This window comes from Papio anubis, chromosome 12 (assembly GCF_008728515.1).
Source record: "Papio anubis isolate 15944 chromosome 12, Panubis1.0, whole genome shotgun sequence".
NCBI classification, from domain to species: Eukaryota; Metazoa; Chordata; class Mammalia; order Primates; family Cercopithecidae; genus Papio; species Papio anubis.
Window position 1 is genome coordinate 88,306,554 of NC_044987.1, and position 19,993 is coordinate 88,326,546.

Sequence of the window (19,993 nt, forward strand, 5' to 3'; positions counted from 1 at the left end):
AAATAGCCCTATTGCTGATATGCAGAAAGTTTAACTGATCTGGATAGAAGACCAAACCAGTCACAACAGTCCCTTAAGCCAAAGCGTAATTCAAAGCAAGGCCCTAAATCTCTTCAATTCTATGAACAATGAGAGAGGCAAGGAAGCTGCCAAAGAAATGTTTAAAGGCAGCAGAGGTTGATTGCTTCATGAGATTTAAAAAAAGAAAGCCATCTCTATAACATAAAAGTGCAAACTGAAGCAGCAAGTGCTGATTTAGAAGTGGCAGCAAGTTATCCAGAAGATCTAGGTAAGATCACAGATGGAAATGGCTATACTACACACCCAGTTTTTAATGTAGACAAAACTGTCCTGTATTGGAAGGAGATGCTACCTAGAACTTTCATAGCTAGAGAAGAGAAGTCAGTGCCTGATTTCAGTGCTTCAAAGACAGGGTGACTCTCTTATTCAAGACTAGTACAGCATATGACTGAAGCCAGTGATCATTTACTATTCCAAAAATCCTAGGGCCCTTAAGAATTAAGCTAAACCTAGTCCTCCTGTGCTCTATAAATTGAACAACAAAGCCTGAATGACAGCATATCTATTTATAGCAATGGCTCACTGAATATTCTAAACGCACTTAAGAGAATTGCTGCTTGGGAAAAAAAGATTTCTTTCAAAATACTGCTCATTGACAACATACCTGGACACCCAAGAGCTGTGGTAGAGTTGTCCAAGGAGAATACACACACACACACACACACACACACACACACACACACACACACACACATATATATAAAATATGGGGGTTTTTTGTTTGTTTTGAGATGGAGTCTTACTCTGTTGCCCAGGCTGGAGTGCAATGGCACAATCTCGGCTCACTGCAATCTCTGCCCCTACACCAGGTTCAAGCGATTCTCCTGCCTCAGTCTCGAGTACCTGGGATTATAGGCACACACCACCACACCCAGCTAATTTTTGTATTTTTATTAGAGACAGGTTTCACCACGTTGGTCAGCTGATCTTGAACTCCTAACCTTGGGATCTGCCTGCCTCATCCTCTCAAAGTGCTGGGATTACAAGCGCAAGCCACCACGCCTGTCCAAGGATATTAATATTTTCATGCTTGCTAGCACAGCATCCACGCTCTAGTCTGTGAATCAAGGAGTTATTTTGACTTTCAAATCTTATTATTTAAGAAATACATTTCATAAGTCTATAGCTGCCAAAAACAGTGATTTCTGTGATTGATCTGGGCAAAGTAAATTTAAAACCTGGAAAGAATTCACCATTCTAGATGCTGTTAAGAACATTTGTGATTCATGGAAGAAGGTCAAAATATCAACATTAACAAGAGTTCAGAAGAAGTTGATTCCAACTCTCATGGATACTTTGAGAGATTAAAAACTTTAGTGGAGGAAGTAACTGCAGATGTGGTGGGAATAGCAAGAAAATTAAAATTAGAGTGGAGCCTGAAGATGTGACTGAATTGCTGCAATCTCAGGATAACACTTGAGGAGTGTTATCCTCCTAACAGATGAGGAGTTGCTTCTTGTGGATGGGAAAAGAAAGTGTTTTCTTCAGATGGAATGTACTCCTGGTGAAGATGTTATGAACATTGTTGAAATACCAACAAAGGATTAACGTATTCCATTAACTTAGTTGATAAAGCAGCAACAGAGTTTGAGAAAATTGAGTCCAATTTTGAAAGAAGATATACTGTGGGGAAAATGCTATCAGATAGTATTGCATGCTGCAGAAAAATCTTTTGTGAAAGGAAGAGTTAATTAGTGTGACAACCTTTATCATTGTCTTAGTTTAAGAAATTGACTCAGCCACTCCAACTTTCAGCAACCACCACTCTGATCAGTCAGCAGCCATCAACTTTGAAGCAAGACGATCCGCCAGCAAAAAGATTAGGATTTGAGAAAGCTCAGATAAGCATTGGAATTTTTAAAAGTAAAGTATATTTTAATTAAAGTGTGCACTTTTGGATTTTTAGACGTAATGCTATTGCATACTGAATAGACTATAGAATAGTGTAAATATAACTTTTACAAGCACTAGATACCAAAAATTTTGTGTGACTCGATTGTCATATTCACTTTATTGCAGTGGTCTGGAACCAAACCTGCAATATCTCAATTATGCCTGTGTGTAATCCTTGTACCAGATACTGTTACACTAACAAATTGTTTCACTAATGACCTCTTTGTATGCACATGTTCTGTGATTTCTCACACTTTCTCTGGACTTAGTCCTATGACTTTCTTTGGCCCATAGGACATCAGAAAACATAACACAAGCAGAGTCTTAAAAAATGTTTCCACATGGAAATTCTCTTGGAATGTGGCCACTATGTAAAGAAGTTTTAGCATGAAGACTGCTAAAGACATGTTGCCTGGCCTCTAGCTCTTTCTAACAATTAAACATGAGAATGAGGCTATCTTAGATCATTTAGTCCAGACAAGCCAACTAATATGTGCAACCACATGAGTGACCCCCATTAAGACAAATGGAAGACCTGCCCAGCTGGGCCCATCCAAAATTGCTAACCTGGAGAATTATGAGCAAATAAAGTGGTTGTTGTTTTAAGCCACTAGTTTTGGGGATAAACTTGTCACACAGCAACTAGATAACCAATACATAGACTTTAGGAATGTTACTTAACCCCCTTGATCAGTTTCCTCATCTATAAAACAAGGTTAATAATATTTACTTTAGTGTTGTAATTCCAGGTAGTGACAGGCATATAGCATGTTCTTAAACAAAGAGTAACAATATTTATATTGTTGTCTCTTTTTCTCTTCTCTCTACCACCCTCCTTTTTTCCTACTTCTGTTTCCTCTGTTGCTCCTTCCTCACTCTTGTCTTCCCAATGACATTCTAAGAAAAACACCATTGGAATCAATGCCTAGCCTACCTGATGGCTAAAAGAAGGGGCCCACTTCATTTGGGTAAGCAAATTTTAACAATTTGGTATGAAACTAGCTGCATTACATAATAGATACATTGACTGAAATCTCATTAAATGCAGGGACAAAGGGATACAACTCTCTAGAAGTTCAAATTTGCCTATAGATATTGCACCAGAATCATCTCCTAAGTGATATATTTCTCTACTAGTCACATTGTTTCTGAGCAGTGAATTTAAATCTATGCTTTTGTGTCTAGTCTTGTTTCTATGCCAGAACAAAATATCAATATTTGGCAAAGCCAATAGATTAAGCAGACATTCTGTATTCATCCAACTTAATCAAGACTTGTAATCAGTGAATAAGAATCATTTGCCTAAAAAAGAAAAAAAAAAAGGAATAAAAATGGGCCTAGGATTGAATGACTCATGCAGGAACTTTATAATTTTGCTCTGTGCTTTATAAAGTAATTTCATAATCATATATAATTATTTTAAATATTTTATAAACTATGGTGACTTTTTAATAAGGGTTTCTAATTATCCAATAGAGTTGCTAGAAAGATTTGCAGAATATGTAGTATACGTATGATGAGTCATTTGTCATCCAAAAGCTTGTGAAGAAACCCTTATTCCTAAAAATAGGGTCCCCCTAGATTTGATACTGGCTGTAATTTTTTACTTGAGACATTTTCTTTTTATATCTCTGACTCCACTTTTGGTAAATCATGATACATAACTATATAAAACATCATATAATCTTAAAAAAGGGGATAAAGATGCCAACTGTACCACATCACACACAGTACACTGTGCACCAAAAAATTGGACTAGCAAATGAATTTCAAGATGGAGAAGATGAAATCTTCAGTTTTCCTTATCTTTTGCTCCAGTGTCTCCCACCCTACCCTTGTACCCTCACTTCCTGAAAGTTTATTATTATCTATTGTACATTGACAATAGGGGAGCAAGCAATTATTAACATGAGGAGAAACGTATTTTTAAAAACGTGTTGGAATAAGGCTTTCACAAGAGCACAAGAACTCGTTCATACTTGTGAGTCCAAAGAATAAGCTCCTAACAGTGTATCTTAACTTTAATTTTTCCTTTTCAGGAGACAAAACCTGATTAGGAGAGACAGAGATATCACTTAGACTGGCTGTCTTCTGATTACTTAACTCACCAACTACATAGCAAAGTGTGGAAACATGAATTAATATAAGAATATAACATAACATCCATGTAAAAAGATAGATGAGTTGCAAACTGTTGTGCTATTTTACACAAATGTAAAGAATACCATTCAAAGATGATACTGTATTTTGTTTTTGGTATACCCTTGTAAGCATATGGAAAAATCCATAGCTTGGATTTACTCTAGGCTTTGATAAATTTTCCAATTATGTTTTCACCAAAAAATGTTGTGGTTCAATCTAATTAAATCAATATTTTAAAATACCTTTTAAAAACACCTTGGTTTTGGTTTTTGTCCCCCACTTGGGCACAATTCCTTTAAGCAACTTTAAGACATGCCAGGTAACAGACCACATGACCCATATTCATCAGTTCATCCTGAAATATTTGTTCCTGCCCAGAAAATGCTTTTATATCACAGGTCAGTCCATAGTCAACACTGTAGTATGATACATAGTAATGGTTAAAAGGCTTTCCAAAATGATCTAGCCCAAATCTCCTGTTCGTGTGTGAGAAACTAGTTCCCCAAAACTTAGCACACTTTCCCAGAGTCATTGGTATGGCTTAAATATTTGTCTTCTCCAAAACTCATGTTGCAATTCAATCCCCAATGTGGCTGTCTTGACAGGTAGAGCCTTTAAAAGGTGATTGGGTCATGAGGGCACTGTGCTCAGGAATGAATTAATCTATTCACAGATTGATGGATCAATGGGTTTTCATGAGAATGGGGCTGGTGAATCTGTAAGAAGAGGAAGACAGACTTAAGCTATCACACACCATCATGGTGTGTGCTACCTTGGGACTCTTCAGAGAGTCCTCACCAGCAAGGAGGTTCTCACCAGATATGGCCCCTTGACCTTGGACTTCTCAGGCTCTATAACTATAAAAAATAAATTCCTTTTCTTTATAAACTACCCAGTTTCAGATATTCTGTTATAAACATCAGAAAACAGAATAAGGCAGTCACACAGCTTTGTAAAGAAAAATAACCACAGAATCCCACTTGTTATGATAATTCATTCAAGGATAGGCACTTGACTGAAGCTTGGCCAGTTAGGGTAATTATATATTACTAGCCACAATGATTGCTTTAGCAATGCTGCACTGTCGCAAGTTATAATCACAGTACTTTTCAGAACCTATACAAAATCTACAAGAGACCCTTTTATTCTGTATGCTGGACTTGAATGGTAGTTGCAGTGCTACTGGCAGCCACATTGACACTTCAAGGAACCAGGCAACTGGAAGGAAACTGAACCGATAGATTTTTTGTGCTCCCCAATACTTACATTCTTTCTGATGTATCCCTGATGATTTCAACTATGTAAGCCAATATATTTCACATCTTACTGATACATGTGTTTTTTATTGGCTTATAGAAGTTTGAGTTGGATTTTCTGCCACATGGAAAGTATCTGGATACATGAACTTGATATAATTGTATTATTAAAATAATGTAGGACCTTCAGGTCTTTTAAACACATTGATGATGATAAAATGTCTTTGTGTACAAATCTTTCTTTGTATTTCAGAATTATTTCCCTAAGAGAGATATAAGGGAGATTCTTAATAGTGGAGTTCTTAAATATGAGACAGAGTCTTACATGTAGAATTAATAGACAAAAACACAAATATTTTAAAGAACTTTTGATACTCATGTTTCAATTACTTTCTGACAATGGGAAAGCTTTATTTCTGTTGGAACTACATAGGCTGATCTTCCTTATGCAAACTTTGCTAGATCTGAATACTACCATTTTGAAAAAAAAATGCTTCTATGTTGAACCAAAACTGCTATCTTGTTTTCAAAAAAGAAAGTTATTTTTTAACTATTGCTTTAGTTTTCTTTAAGATGGAGGTCATGGAAATCATGGCAAAATGATTCAATTCTTAGGAGTTGCAGGTGGGACAAATTACCTGCCTTTGCAAGTGAAGTATCCCTAACTATAAGGAAGAGTGAGTCCATTTGGAATGGTGTAGGGTAGGGCAGAGAGCAAAGAAACCCATCTAAACTGATCATTTTTTGGAAATTATATTTTATGTTGAAAATTATTTAACACTTGCATTCTGCTTTGAGAATAATACGTATTTGTAATCTGAAAGTAATGGTTCAATTTTTTTCTTCTTTTACTTCAAATTACTTACATTCAATAAGTATAAGTAATTCCATTTGAGAACTTTGATGGAAATTAAACTAATAACTAGAGAGCTGTCTTGAAATATAGAAAGAATCTGGGCCACTCAAGAATAAGTAGAAACATGTCTTCTGCAAACTTTAAGCACTTAAAAGAGGAAATCAGTTAGAATTAAACATTCTTTATCATTTAGACCAAGTTTTATATCCTGATGAGTGAAAATCTATTATATAATTGATAACAAACCTCAGTGGGACAGAGGTTGCCAAGTTGTAGGACTGTCAACATAGTTTTCTATGTGTAAATTTTTATGTGTAACTTTAAGTGGATATCTTGTGTAACCATATAGGGCAGCCTTGCTTCTTGATAAGAGAAAAATATCATAACAATTATATGAGAGATGTTGTAGTCATTTACAATTTTAAGCATACATTAGGTGTAGCACAAGCAACCATAGGATAGGTTAAAAATTATTTTCCTAAATTTACAGGGAAGAATCTCAAGTTAAGTCTATTTATAACATGCTCAAAATTTCAAAGAAGTATCATATTAGACTAAAGCTCAGAAAACCCCAGGTGGTTGTTTTTGTTGTTTTAAAACCTGTTCCCTGCCTATATATTATATACTTCATTCTATCAAATTGAGTTATTTAAGAACAAATAAAACATTCCTAATCCTATAATCATAATTTTCTAAATGTGAATTTTTTTTTGGTGATGCATTTTCTGTTGAAATGTTCTTTTTGTGACACTGTCACAGCAGGTAATTATGAGCAGAAGACATTGTCCTTCTATAGGGAACAGAGCCTGTGCATCACCTGATCTAAGCTGGTGTGTTGTGACATTTGAATAAATTAGTAATACTGTGCTTTTTGAAAAACAAGTTCCATCTTTCCTAAAAGGTAATTTTAAAAATCTCATTTAATAGAAGCTCAGAATGGTTACATTCTCTTTTTTTTCAGATACACTGACTTATTATTGGGTAGGATCATTCTCTGATAATTCTGCACTGAATAATACTCATATTAATATCCTGATCATCCTCAAACAATAACCATTGTCATGGTAACTACATACCATGGGAAAACAAATTGTGCAAATGAGCTTCTTGCATAGTTTTAATTATGCAAATAGAAATTTGAAAGAGTACATTTTAAGGAATCAGTTTCCTATTTATACTTATTGACTAACGTGATTCATGCCGTTTTCCATATCACTACTGATATGTTGAAAATGTTAACATGATTGCATTTATCTGAATTTGTGTCGATGTTCAATACAGGAAACATTTAAATTTTTCCTTTAATATTGTGCTTTAAAGAACAATATTAGAGTTTAATTTAGATATTTTAATCAATTATTCTGACTTATCTGGAATTAGTGCACATAAATTAGGGAGTGACTGTCATGAAACAAATTCTTAATTTTTTACTTCTTATACAACTGATTTCATAGTTTGATAGGAAATGTTAGGGCTGTTGTTACAGATTTATTTTTTCATTCTGTTTATTTTTTTTTTAAATACCTGGAATATGTGCTGGGTGTTGTTAAGGGTTTTCAAATTAAAATCAGATGTCTATCCCTTCAGAATTTAGACTTTGCTGGAAAGGCAAGATGAAACAACTAAAATACAAGGCTGTATGAACTATGTGCACAACCCTGGTATGAGTAGGACATGTACTGAGTAAGACATGTTCAAGAACATGCTATCAGTGTGACAGCTTGCAGATCAGATAACATGTTCAGAGTGGAGAGAAGAAGAAAATTTAGGGGAAAAAAAAGATCAATGAAGCCAGTGACAGGGAAGAATTATAAAAGTTCACATGAATGGTCTCGACAATTATGGATAATTTCAAATCAATGCATGGTAGGTTGTTTTTCTTCTTGTTTTTCTTCAAATGGAGAGTTTTCTAGAGTGGTTCAGAAAGTCAGATAATCATAGAAAATAAAATATTCTTAAAGAAGTAAAATGGGGGAGGGGGGCTGGCATGGTGGCTCACAACTGTAATCCCAGCACTTTGGGAGGCTGGGGAGGGTGGATCACCTGAGGTCAGGAGTTCAAGACCAGCCTGGCCAAACCCCATGTCTACTAAAAATACAAAAATTAGCCCAGTGTGGTGGTGGGCACCTGTAATCCCAGCTACTTGGGAGGCTGAGGCAGGAGAATTGCTTGAACACGGGAGGCAGAGGTTGCAGTGAGCCAAGATCGCACCACTGCACTCCAGCCTGGATGACAGAGTAAGACTCTGTCTCAAAAAAAAAAAAAAAAAAAAAAAAAGAAAAAGAAAAAGAAAGAAAGAAAGAAAGAAAAGATGAGAAAAGATGTAAAATATGGGAGAGATCATGGTCAGCAATTCAAGTATGTATTAGTGTCATACCTTTTATTGGAAATCTGAGCACCTAAGGGTAATATGGCACAACACACACACACACACACACACACACACACACACACACAGAGTCAGGGTGAAAAGAAAGACATGAAGGTGACATTGTTAAGGGATTTATAGTCTGCCTGATCAGGTGGTGTTATGTTCAGAGCTTTTCTAATAAGGATTTCAAAGGCATCATCGCAGAAGTGAGAGGTAGTAGGAATGGCGAACTTTAGCATGTGCTGAACGTGACATTCAACTAAAATTATAGGGTTTGATAAATACTTATCTTGAAAAAAAATCATTGAAAGAGCCACTTGAGGTAATTCTGATAATCAAGGAGAAAATGATTAAGAATATTGATGATAGACAGCTCTTAGTAGGAAGGTCATGATATATTGAAGATTCATACAGCAAGGCAGAAAATAATGAACATTACTGGAAGATCTCATCCTTATGAAAACATATTATAAAATATAAATGATTAAAAGAATATGTTTTGGGGAGGGCAGTCTTAAAAAAGTAATTTAGTTTAAGAGTATTTAGAGATTTGACAAAATTGATCTGTCTAATGCAAAGGAATGTTTCTAATTGAATAGATTAAAATATAATCTAAGATTGGAAAGAGTTAAATACAATTAAAAATATGGGAAGGGCTTAAACAATGTCAAGAGAGCAAAAGCTAGAAGAATTTGATATTTTCTTAGCATGATGCAAACAAGAAGATGTTTTGCAATCACGTTTCAACTGAGACAGTGAAGAAATGTAGGATGGAAGTATTGCCTGTGGGAAGATGACATAGTGCTTAAAAATGAGAAAAAGAAAGTAAAATGAATCAGTTCTTAATCATTGACAATGATCTTTAAACACATAAAAATAGAATATTTTACTAAGGAGAAAATGAGGCTCAAGATGGGGGGTATTAGAAAATATCAAGTTCATAAGTTAACTATTCTGGGACCAAGGGCTTGTAAGAACTAGCAGAAGACATGGAGAAACATTGTCAGTAATCTCTGAAATAATTAAGGAGAAGAGATGTAGTGAAGAAAACAGGGAAATGGAAAATGTGCAGATGTTGACAGAAAGAGCATGCATTACTAAAATTGCACTTCTGTAAGTTTGATGCTATTCCCTGGCGATGTTCTCATCAGCATTTTAGCATGTGGTTGATATGCTTTAGGAAAGCAGATAGTGATGGCTGTGCCTTCACACAGAGGAAGACTACAGTTGTAAGAAGGTATGGAGAAGCATGGTGACTAAAACTGGTTAATGCATGCTGGACAGCTTCTTTCCTCTTCAAGCTCAGCATATCCAAAACTGCAATTTCCTGCCTCTTTTCTTTCTGTATCATATTGATGGCATTGACATCTACCTAATCAATGAGGTTAGAAAACAGGATGACATTTGTCATCTTTCTCCTCCATTTTCCACATTTCCCCATCTAAACATTGAAAATCCCCAATTTTATATCCTAAACATTTCCCATATAATTTTCCTCCTTCCTTCTCTGCTCCCCGTAACTTCTCTCTTAATCACTGTCATTGAATACTGCTGAAGTTACTAAACAGATATCACAAGTTTCTTTTTTTTTTTTTTTTTTTTTTTTTTTGGTCTCTCAAAGCCATTATCCCCCTGACTGTCAAAGGAGTCAAACTAATATCTGTCCTCATCTTCCTCTTGGAGGTCACCTTCAAGGGATCCTTATTGCCTCAATGACAAATTTTAAGTCTCTTAAAGTGAAAAATAGTGCCTTTCATCACTGCCTAATACTTTGGATTCAATTTTCACTATCCTCTGCCTCACATTTATATTCCAGAAATATCAAACTACATATATTTCTCTACACATAGCTTAGAGGATTTTGCTCTGTTCCTTGTACTTACAATAAAGCATGTTGGACTATATTAGCATTTGAGCTCTGGAGTTAAAAGGTCTGGTTTCAAATCCTTGCTCTACTACTTACATGCCAATATTCACTTATTTATGAAACCTCAGGTTCCTCATCTGTAAATTAAGGATAACGAAATATTTCTTACCACATTATTTGGAAGTTAAATGAGATCATGCTTGCAAGATGCAGAGTGCAGTGTCTGGAAAAGAAAAAATAATATAGCATCTCCATCTTCTCTGCTTAGAATTTCTTCTTTTACCTCTGTCTGGAGTTATATCTTCTGTTCTCTGATAATACTGATGCATACTTTTATTTTATTTTTCACACCATAACAATTTTTTTCTTTATACATCTATACCCCCACTGGACTACATACAGGCAAATCAAACTATGCCTATTCATATATTTAGCGTCTGTACATGGTACAGTGCCTAGAACTAGGCATTCTGCAGATATTTTTGAATAATTTAATGAATAAATAAACATTGGAAATGCTGTCCTACAAAAAGGAAGTTGACTTATTCTCTCTTGCACCAGATGACATAATGTTGAAAAGTTGAAAACTATATTTTCTTTTAAAATGAATGATTATGTACCAAGTGCTTTGAGAAATATGTTATTATCCCACTTCTACAAAGACAAAACTTAAGTTTAAGAAAGGCTAAGCTAAGTTCTTCATGGTCTTATAGGTAGAAAGTAGAAAGTCTGGCATTTGAGAGCAGATATGCAATGCCCGTGTTTGGATATTTAATGTCTATGCATGAATCTTCCTCTCTATGGCACTTCCTAGTGTGTAAGGGAGAAATTTTACAGTAATTAAGATTTCCAGCAAATTGTTGGGCTTACTTAGAAAGTCCCCAAGAAAAATTGGAAGACCACTAGAAATCAACTGTGTGTTTTAATAACCTCTTAATAAGGTACTAAAAAGAATATAAAAAATTGATAGTTTAAATGCAACAATTATTCATCCTAAAATAAGCAGATGTTAGCTAAGTAGGAAAAAACCTATATATTTGGAGTTCAAATTGATATAACTTTGTATAGTACATGATGTCAGCTTTGGCATTAGTGCTTCTAGAGGAAGTAGACTTGCAGGTAAACTTTATGTTCAAGCACTAGAAATACTTTTTCTCAAAAATTACCAACTTTCATCTGGTAAGTCTTAAGGGAAAAATATTCTTAAGGTAAAATTAAAGTAAAAATAAGATAAGAAAAACAATTACAAAAACAAGAATGGCATGGCCACACATTTTTTTTCTGCTTCCAGCTCAACCCTCTGATGGTAATATTATACAAATATCATTTTATCAAGTTATCAACATTTCCAGAAAGACAGCATAGAAAGTTGGATTTTAGGAGGAGTCATCCCTGAGATAAGAAAACACTTATTCTGAAGTCACTTATGAAATAAAGAAGTCAGTAGCTTTTATTGAGTCTCATATTTGGGGGGTTTATGCACTTCCACATATTTTTTCAATAAAAAATGTTGATCTTCAATAATGAATGGCCTGGTGTTACATTACAATTTTTGTCAGAATTACGTTCGCTATTCAAAAACAGGGAGAAATTGTAGTGTCTTGCTATTCAAAGTATGATCTGTGGAGTAGCAGCTATGCATGACCTGATAGCTGTTTGAAATGCAAACTATCAGACTAGATCCCATATACACCAAATCAAAATCTGCATTTTAACAAGACAGGTCGTTTGTGAACATTAGAGGTTGAGGGGCACTGTTCTACCGCACCTGGCTCAATTATAACTACTACTTTTCTTTCATTCTGTCTGGAAGTTTCTATTTTATACATGTTTTTCCCACATTTGGTAGATTTCTTCTCCTAATTTAAAATGAGTTATTTGGCAAGAATATGCAATTGTTTTGAGTTATAATTAAATGTAGTGGGCTGGGCGCAGTGGCTCATGCCTGTAATCCCAGCACTTTGGGAGGCTGAGGCAGGTGGATCACATGAGGTCAGGAGTTCGAAACTAGCCTGGCCAACATGGTGAAACCTCATCTCTACCAAAAATACAAAAAAAAATGTAGCCAGGTGTGGTGGGCGCCTGTAATCCTGGCTACTTGGGAGACTGAGGCAGGAGAATCACTTGAACCCAGGAGGCGGAGGTTGCAGTGAGCCGAGATTGTGCCACTGCACTCCAGCCTGGGCAACAGAGCAAGACTTCATCTAAAAAATATGTAAATAAATAAAATTTAAAAATAAATGTAGTGGGCTCTAGGCATGCTGCATGAGTAACATATAGATCTTTAAGCCTTATACAGTAGAACACAGATTCAAATGCCTATTTTGATATCAGATCTGGGGCTATATGCAGTTGATGCTAATATACATTGAAAGGAGAAAAAATGCAATGTAAATTTTCCTTGGTATGATGTCAGGTAAAGTTAAAGATTTATTTTGTTTTCAGACAACTTGAGTTGTTAGAATAGGACTCAATGCCATGAGGAATCATGTCACTGTTCTGCCAAAAATATATGATACTGCTGAGAAGTATGACTCAGAACTCAGCAGTAAATGGTGCTTCTGACTTTGATCCCTTTGCAGCTTTGAGCTGGCTATGCCATCTGTATCAGTCAAATGCTGGTGTGTAACAAACACACCAAACGCAGTTTATTAGTTCCTGACTCAATGAGTAAGCAATTTGGACTCATCTCAGCTGAGCAGCTCTATTTGTCTTGCCTGGGTTCATTCATGTGATTACAGTTGGCTTGTGAATCATGCAAGTATTGACTTATCCTGGATGACCTTATTCATATCTGGCTTTTGGCTAGGGTGAATAACATATATGTCTCCAGCAGACTAACTCAAGCATTTTCACACACAACAGCAAGTCTCAATGCACAAGCACTTTTCAAGCTTCTGCTGGCATCATGTTTGCTAATATCCCATTAGCCAAAGCAATTCACAAGGTCAAATCCAGATTTAAGAGGTGAAGATGAATACTCCATCACTTGATAAAATATGCTGTCAAATGCTATGGCCATTTAAAAAAATTTACAACATCATCTCTGTTTTCCACCATAGTGAACAAACTTAACAAACTTGTACCTCTTTCTATGTAAGCATCTTTCTATCATTTGGGGAGAATCCCATGTCTCTATTATGAGACAATTATTATGAGACAGTTGATACAAAAGCTCTCAGACCATGGAATATGGTGGGCAGCAGGAGCCGTGACTTTCAGCTGGATCAGAAGAGGGTGCTTTGTTATTTACTTTGCAAATTCCCTTTCCTGCTTTTTACTCTGGGAAATTTGTATTATGAGTGAAACTCTATTTTGCTTTATTTATTTCACTTCTGTTGCATCAATAAAATCCGCACCTGTTTGTTCTGGCATTGAGAGCAGCTGTCTGGTCTGCAGTAATATTTCCCACCTGGGTGGCTGAGCTGTCTCTCAGTGGCAGACACCCTTGTCAGCGTTGGTGGAAAAAGAGTTGCTTGGCTAATTTGGGTGCTTCCCTTTGGGCTCAGTGAAATGGACAAAACAGGAAGTGTTTGACTCACAAATGCGTGCCGTGAGAAGTTTCCCAAGACACAGTAGGTGAGAACAGAGCCAAAGAGAAGGTTGTGTGTGATACAAAGAGACATTAATAATGGTTGTGAATTGTAGGGTAGACAGCAGAATATATTCCAAGGGATTTTGATTGTGTCTGGGTAACCATGTGAGCAAAGCCTCTATGGTTTATGAAATGGCTAACACCTTATATATGTGAATATATTGAGATATCATTTTCCTATATTGGACTCTTTGTAGTTGTGTCACTGATATATCAAATACACTGTGTATATATGTACATATAAACACATAGGTACCCAAAGACATATTGATTGGAGTTGCAATAATACTAAGGGACTCAGCAGCCAAGAGTTTTCCCAGCATTGTATTAGTGTTGAGGAATAAACCCATCTCTTAAAGAGTGAGGGGAAACACGGAGGTTTTTGAGGTAATACACTGTTTAAACAGAGGTTTCTGTGGTTGGATAGATGACACTGAAGGAGATGTGACAAACAGTGGTAAATAGGTTCTAGAGTTGGAGAAAGTCAGGACCCCAGGATCGAATGAAAGCTGAGCTTTATACATAGTCTTATTTTTTTGACCAAGTTGAGAACCTCTTGAAACTTTCTCTTTAGTCATTAGTTTCTCTGCCCAGGTATATTTCAGACCCTCAGTTTAACCTCAGGCACATGACCTTACATAGTTTGTTGATAAATCTTTGTAATTATTGCCCTTTATTTGACAAGTTGTTGTATTCAAATGGCTTTGCCAATTTTTAAATATTCTAAGAACTTTGAGGTAATCAGTTTGCCTAAAACGCTAATATATTAGGTTTGGCTTTTTTTTTTTTTTTTTTTTTCTTTTTCCAAATAGTCAACAGAAAACAAAGTTGGAATGAGCTTCCTAAAGCAAAGTTAATTTTCTGTACTGGAAGTAATTGAATTTAGAAAAAAGTAACATTCAAAATTTTAGAATGTTCACAATTCAAGCATTGAGTAGAAAGTTAGATTAAATGTCCTTTAAAAGTCATACCAAAAGTGGTAGTCTGTTATCCACTTGCAAGTTAACGTGGAAAGAACAGGAATTTTATAATCAAACAGATCAAAATTGAAACTTCCCCTCTGCTATTAATGGGAAAAAATAGCAGGACTTGGTTAATGATTTAATATGGAAAGGCACCAAGGACTGTGCTTCAGTTTCTAATTTGGGAGCTAGGTGGCAATTAGACATTACAAATTCAGCATGTTCAACATAGGAATCCTGGTTGTCTATCCACAGTTCGCTCTAGACTCCGTTTTTCTCATCTAAGCTGATGTCAAATATATCTTTCTAGTTGCTTAAGTCAAAATACCTGGAAGTCATTTTGACTCGTCTCCTTTTCCTACATCCTATATCTAATAAATCAAGTAATTCTACCACTACTTTCAAAATAGATCCAGAATCCAACTATTTCCAGACACCTCAACTGGTACCACTATGATCTTAGCCATTTTCAGCTCTCCCAAGGATACTGAAATGGCCTCATAACAGATCTCTCTGTTGCTACATTTGATTTGTGCAATTTAATCTCAAGCCAGCAACCAGATTATTGTAAAATTTAAAACAACTCACGTGACTCTTTTCTAACTCTTGCAAAGTTTCTGTATTAAACTGCAGTAAAACCTAAAGTACTTCATAAGGTCCTGCCCCCTACCAAACTCTGCAAACCTCTCTCACTGCTTGTTTACCTTGCCACCTTGTTTACCGTGCCACACTTCACAGTAGCCTCCTTTGTATTTGCTAAATGCATCAGGCATGTTTAATAGCAGACTCGGTTCCAGTTTTTCCTCTGCGCAACTATTCCTACTCCCAACCCCTCCCAGATATCTACTCAGTGACTTTCCAACCTCTTTCAGATTTTTTCTCAAATTTAATCTTCTTATTGAACTCTCAGTGAGGAATATTGCCACCTTCACTCTCCTTACCCCAACCAGACTACATCTTCAACACTCTTGATCACTCTGCTTTTAAGGCCTTATTTTAATCATCGTTTTCTTTTTAACCCATGTTTGTCAGTGCTATTACTTTATTCTTTTACGATGGGGAATATTTTAATCAACTTTACTGAAGTATAATTTACATTACATAAAATAAACACATGTGAAGTATACTGTTTGAAAAGTTTTGAGAAATGTAGTTACTTGTGTATCTGTTGTCATAACCATGATAAGAATGTGTGGATCAACTAAGAAAGTTCTCAAATACCCCTCAGCAGTAAAACCTCACCCCTATTCAGGGCAACTGTTTATTATTTATTTGGTCTCTATTCGTTTCATCTGTCCTATATTTTTGTTTAAATTGAATCATACACTGTATTTATTTTGTGTCTGTGTTATTTCAATCAGCATAAATTTTTGAGATATATCTGTGTTCTCACATGTATCAGTTGTTTGATACTTGTTATTGCTAATTGTATTCTATTGTGTTACTTTTCTACAATATGTTTTTCCATTTACTTGAAATTTTTCATTTCCATTGAATTAGCATTCGGGTTGTTTCTAGTTCTAAACTATTATGATTAAAATTGCTGTGGATGATTTTGTAGAGGTCTTAATGTGGATATAAGTTTTCATTTCTCTTGAGTAAGTACCGAGGCATAGTGTTGGTAAGTTATATGGGAAAAGTATAGCTAATGTTACCAAAAAATGCCATATTATTTTTGGAAGTGACTGGGGAATTTTTCACCCTCATCAGCAATGTATGAGTTTTGGTTGTTTTACATCTTTAACAACACTTGGTATTGTTAGTATTTTTAATTCTAAGCATTCTAGTGAGTATGAGACACTACCTTATAGTGGGTTTAATTTGTATTTCATAGTTATTCACTATGTTGTGCTTCTTTTCAGGGAATTAATGTCCATTTTAAATTTTTTTGTGAAGTATCTTTCAAATATTTTGTGCATTTTTTGTGTTATCTATATTCATGTTATTAAATAGTAAAGTATTGTGATGGTTAATACTGAGTGTCAACTTGATTGGATTGAAAGATACAAAGTATTGATCCTGGATGTGTCTGGGAGGGTGTTGCCAAAAGAGATTAACATTTGAGTCAGTGGGCTGGAAAAGGCAGACCCATCCTTAATCTGGGTGGGCACAACCTAATCACCTGTCAGCCCGGCCAGAATATAAGCAGGCAGAAAAGAGAGACTGACTTAGCCTCCCAGCCTACATCTTTCTCCTGCGCTGGATGCTTCCTACCCTCAAGCACTGGACTCCAAGTTCTTCAGTTTTGGAACTCAGACTGGCTCTCCTTGCTCCTCAGCCTGCAGATGGCCTATTGCAGGATCTTGTGATTGTGTGAGTTAATACTTAATAAACTCCCTGTATGTATATTTTATATATATATAATATTCCATCATATATTATATATATATATATTCCATTAGTTCTGTCTCTCTAGAGAACCTTCACTAATACAGGTACTTTATATATTTGTGTACCAGTTTTTAATCACTTGTATACAAATATATGTCCACATATGTATATATATCATGTATTATAGATGGAAAATATTTTGTCCCAGTCTATGGCTTGCTTTTATTTTTTTTTTCTTTCCTCAAGGATGTCATTTGAGGGGCAGAAATTTTTAACTTTAATGGAATTCAATGTATCCTTTTTAAAAAGAGTTAATGCTTTCTGTTTCATCTTTAAAAAAATCTTTGCCTAACACAAGTTGCAAAGATTTTCTCTTATATTCTCTTCAAAAGATGTCTAATTTTAACTTTTATATTTAGGTGTATGTTACTTTTAAAGTTAAGTTTTGTGTAGAATGCGAGTCAGGGATCTAAGTTTGTTTTTCATACAAACATCACTTTGACAGCATGATTTATTTAAAAAACTATACTTTCATGATTAAAATTTGTTAGCACCTTTGTCAAAAATCAATTGACCCTATAGATGTGGATTTATTCTTAGATTCCTTATTTTTTCCCACTGATTCAGCTTTACACCTGTATAAGACTGTCTTGATGGCCTTAAAATCACAGCTTAACTTCCCTTTCTTTCTTCTTCAAAATTGTGTTAGCTATTGTGAACTTCATAAGAGACATTAACAAATTCGTTTATACATTTTAGAAGTTTGTTGTATTCCTCAGAATTTTTTACAGCGTTAATCATGTAATATATGAATAGAGACTGATGTACATCTTCCTGTCCTAAAAATGTTTCTTTACTTCTTTTTCTTATTTTATTACATTTCCAGTAAAACATTTAATAAAAATGGTAAAATATTTAATAAAAATGGTGACAATAATGAAGGCATTCAGTTCTTCATTATTGAGTGTATTACCTGTAGTTATTTCTTTAAATGCTGTTTATCAAGTTAAATAAGTTTCTGTTTCTAGTTTGCTTAAAGTTTATATCATGAATGGGTGTTGAATTGGAGATGATTATTTCAATATAATAGTTCTGTTATGGCAGTTAATTGCATTGAGTGATTTTAGAATATTGAATGAACCTCGGGTTATTGAGATCAATTGCACCAAGTCATAATGCATGCTCTTTTTATATTTGTGTTTATTTTATGGTCCAGCATATGGCTAATCTCAATGAACATTTCCTATAAGATTAAAATATTTTAGTTTTCATGTTTAATCTTTTTTTTTTTTTTTTTTTTTTTGAGACGGAGTCTCGCTGTGCTGCCCAGGCTGGAGTACAGTGGTGTGATCTCGGTTCACTGAAACCTCTGCCTCACAGGTTCCAGTGATTCTCCTGCCTCAGCTTCCCAAGTAGCTGGGATTACAGGCTCCCACCACCACGCCTGGCTAATTGTTGTATTTTTAGTAGAGACAGAGTTTTACCATATTATTTCAGCTAGTGTGTGAAACTTCTGACATCAGGTGATCCGCATGTCTCGGCCTCCCAAAGTCCTGGGATTATAGGTGTGAGCCACTGTACCCAGCAAGTTTAATCTTTTATCTTTTATAAATAGTCATGTTGTTGAGAGCGTTGTTCAAATATTTTACATCTTTACTGATTTTCTGTCTACTTTTTCATTAAATACTGAGAGAAGGGTGCTAAAATCTTCATCTATGTTTGTAGATGTATCTAGTTCTCTCATGAAGCCTGTGAAATTTACTTGATAATTGTAATGGGGTGTATTCCTATTTTGAATTAATTTATTTATCATTATAAAATGTCCTTTTTATCTCTTGTGCTAATCTTCATTTTACAACTTACTGCTGGTATTAATAGAAACACCATGCCAATTGTTTTTCTTAATGTTTCTGTGCCATTATATTTTAAGTGCATCTGTCATAGACAGCATATAGTTCAGTCTTGCTCTTTTATTCCATCTGACTTTTTTCATTTTATTTATTCTTAGTCCATTTACATTTAATGTAACTATCAACATTGCTGTGCTTCAGTTGCCATGTTGGTACTTGTTTTTGACTTGTCCCTTCATATTTCTTCTTATTTTGTTGCCCCTTCTTGACTTCTTTGGGTTAATCAATTTGTTGTTTTTTATTTCATTTTCTGTACTTGTTTTGGTGTTTCCTCATTTTATTATTTGCCTTAGGGCTCACAGTTTGCATTCCTAACTTATCAAAGGCCATTCAGAGTAAATGTTATTTACCACTTCACATTTCACACTTTACACTTGACACTGTATGATTTCCACTTATTACTGCACACTTCCCACTTAAATAGTATACTTCTATTTATCCACTACACTTCATTTTTGATATATTGAAGTTAAATATTTTCCTTCTCTATCTCTTACAAAATCTGTCTTACCAATATTGTTCTTTTTGCTTTAAACAATCACCTTTTAAATAGTTTACTAGGACAAAAAACTGTCATTTACATCGACTTGCTTGCCTTGTTCTGTGTTCTTCATTCTTCCTTTAGATCTAATTCTCTTACTGGTAACTATTTTCCATGGTTACTGATAAAAAATCAATAATCTTTTGGTTTGTAGTTTTCTTTTCTCATGTTTTATCTGGTTTTGTTAT

At 35.0% G+C, this 19,993-nt stretch overlaps 1 long non-coding RNA gene across 1 annotated transcript in view; it reads left to right on the top strand.

The window, feature by feature from the left end:
* Nucleotides 1–1,267: 1,267 nt before the first annotated feature.
* LOC116269757 overlaps nucleotides 1,268–19,993 on the top strand; it is an 83,477-nt gene continuing 64,751 nt past the window's right edge. Inside the window, exon 1 of the long non-coding RNA XR_004177506.1 lies at nucleotides 1,268–2,942. This is a non-coding gene — a long non-coding RNA (uncharacterized LOC116269757). The remainder of the gene's footprint in view (nucleotides 2,943–19,993) is intronic.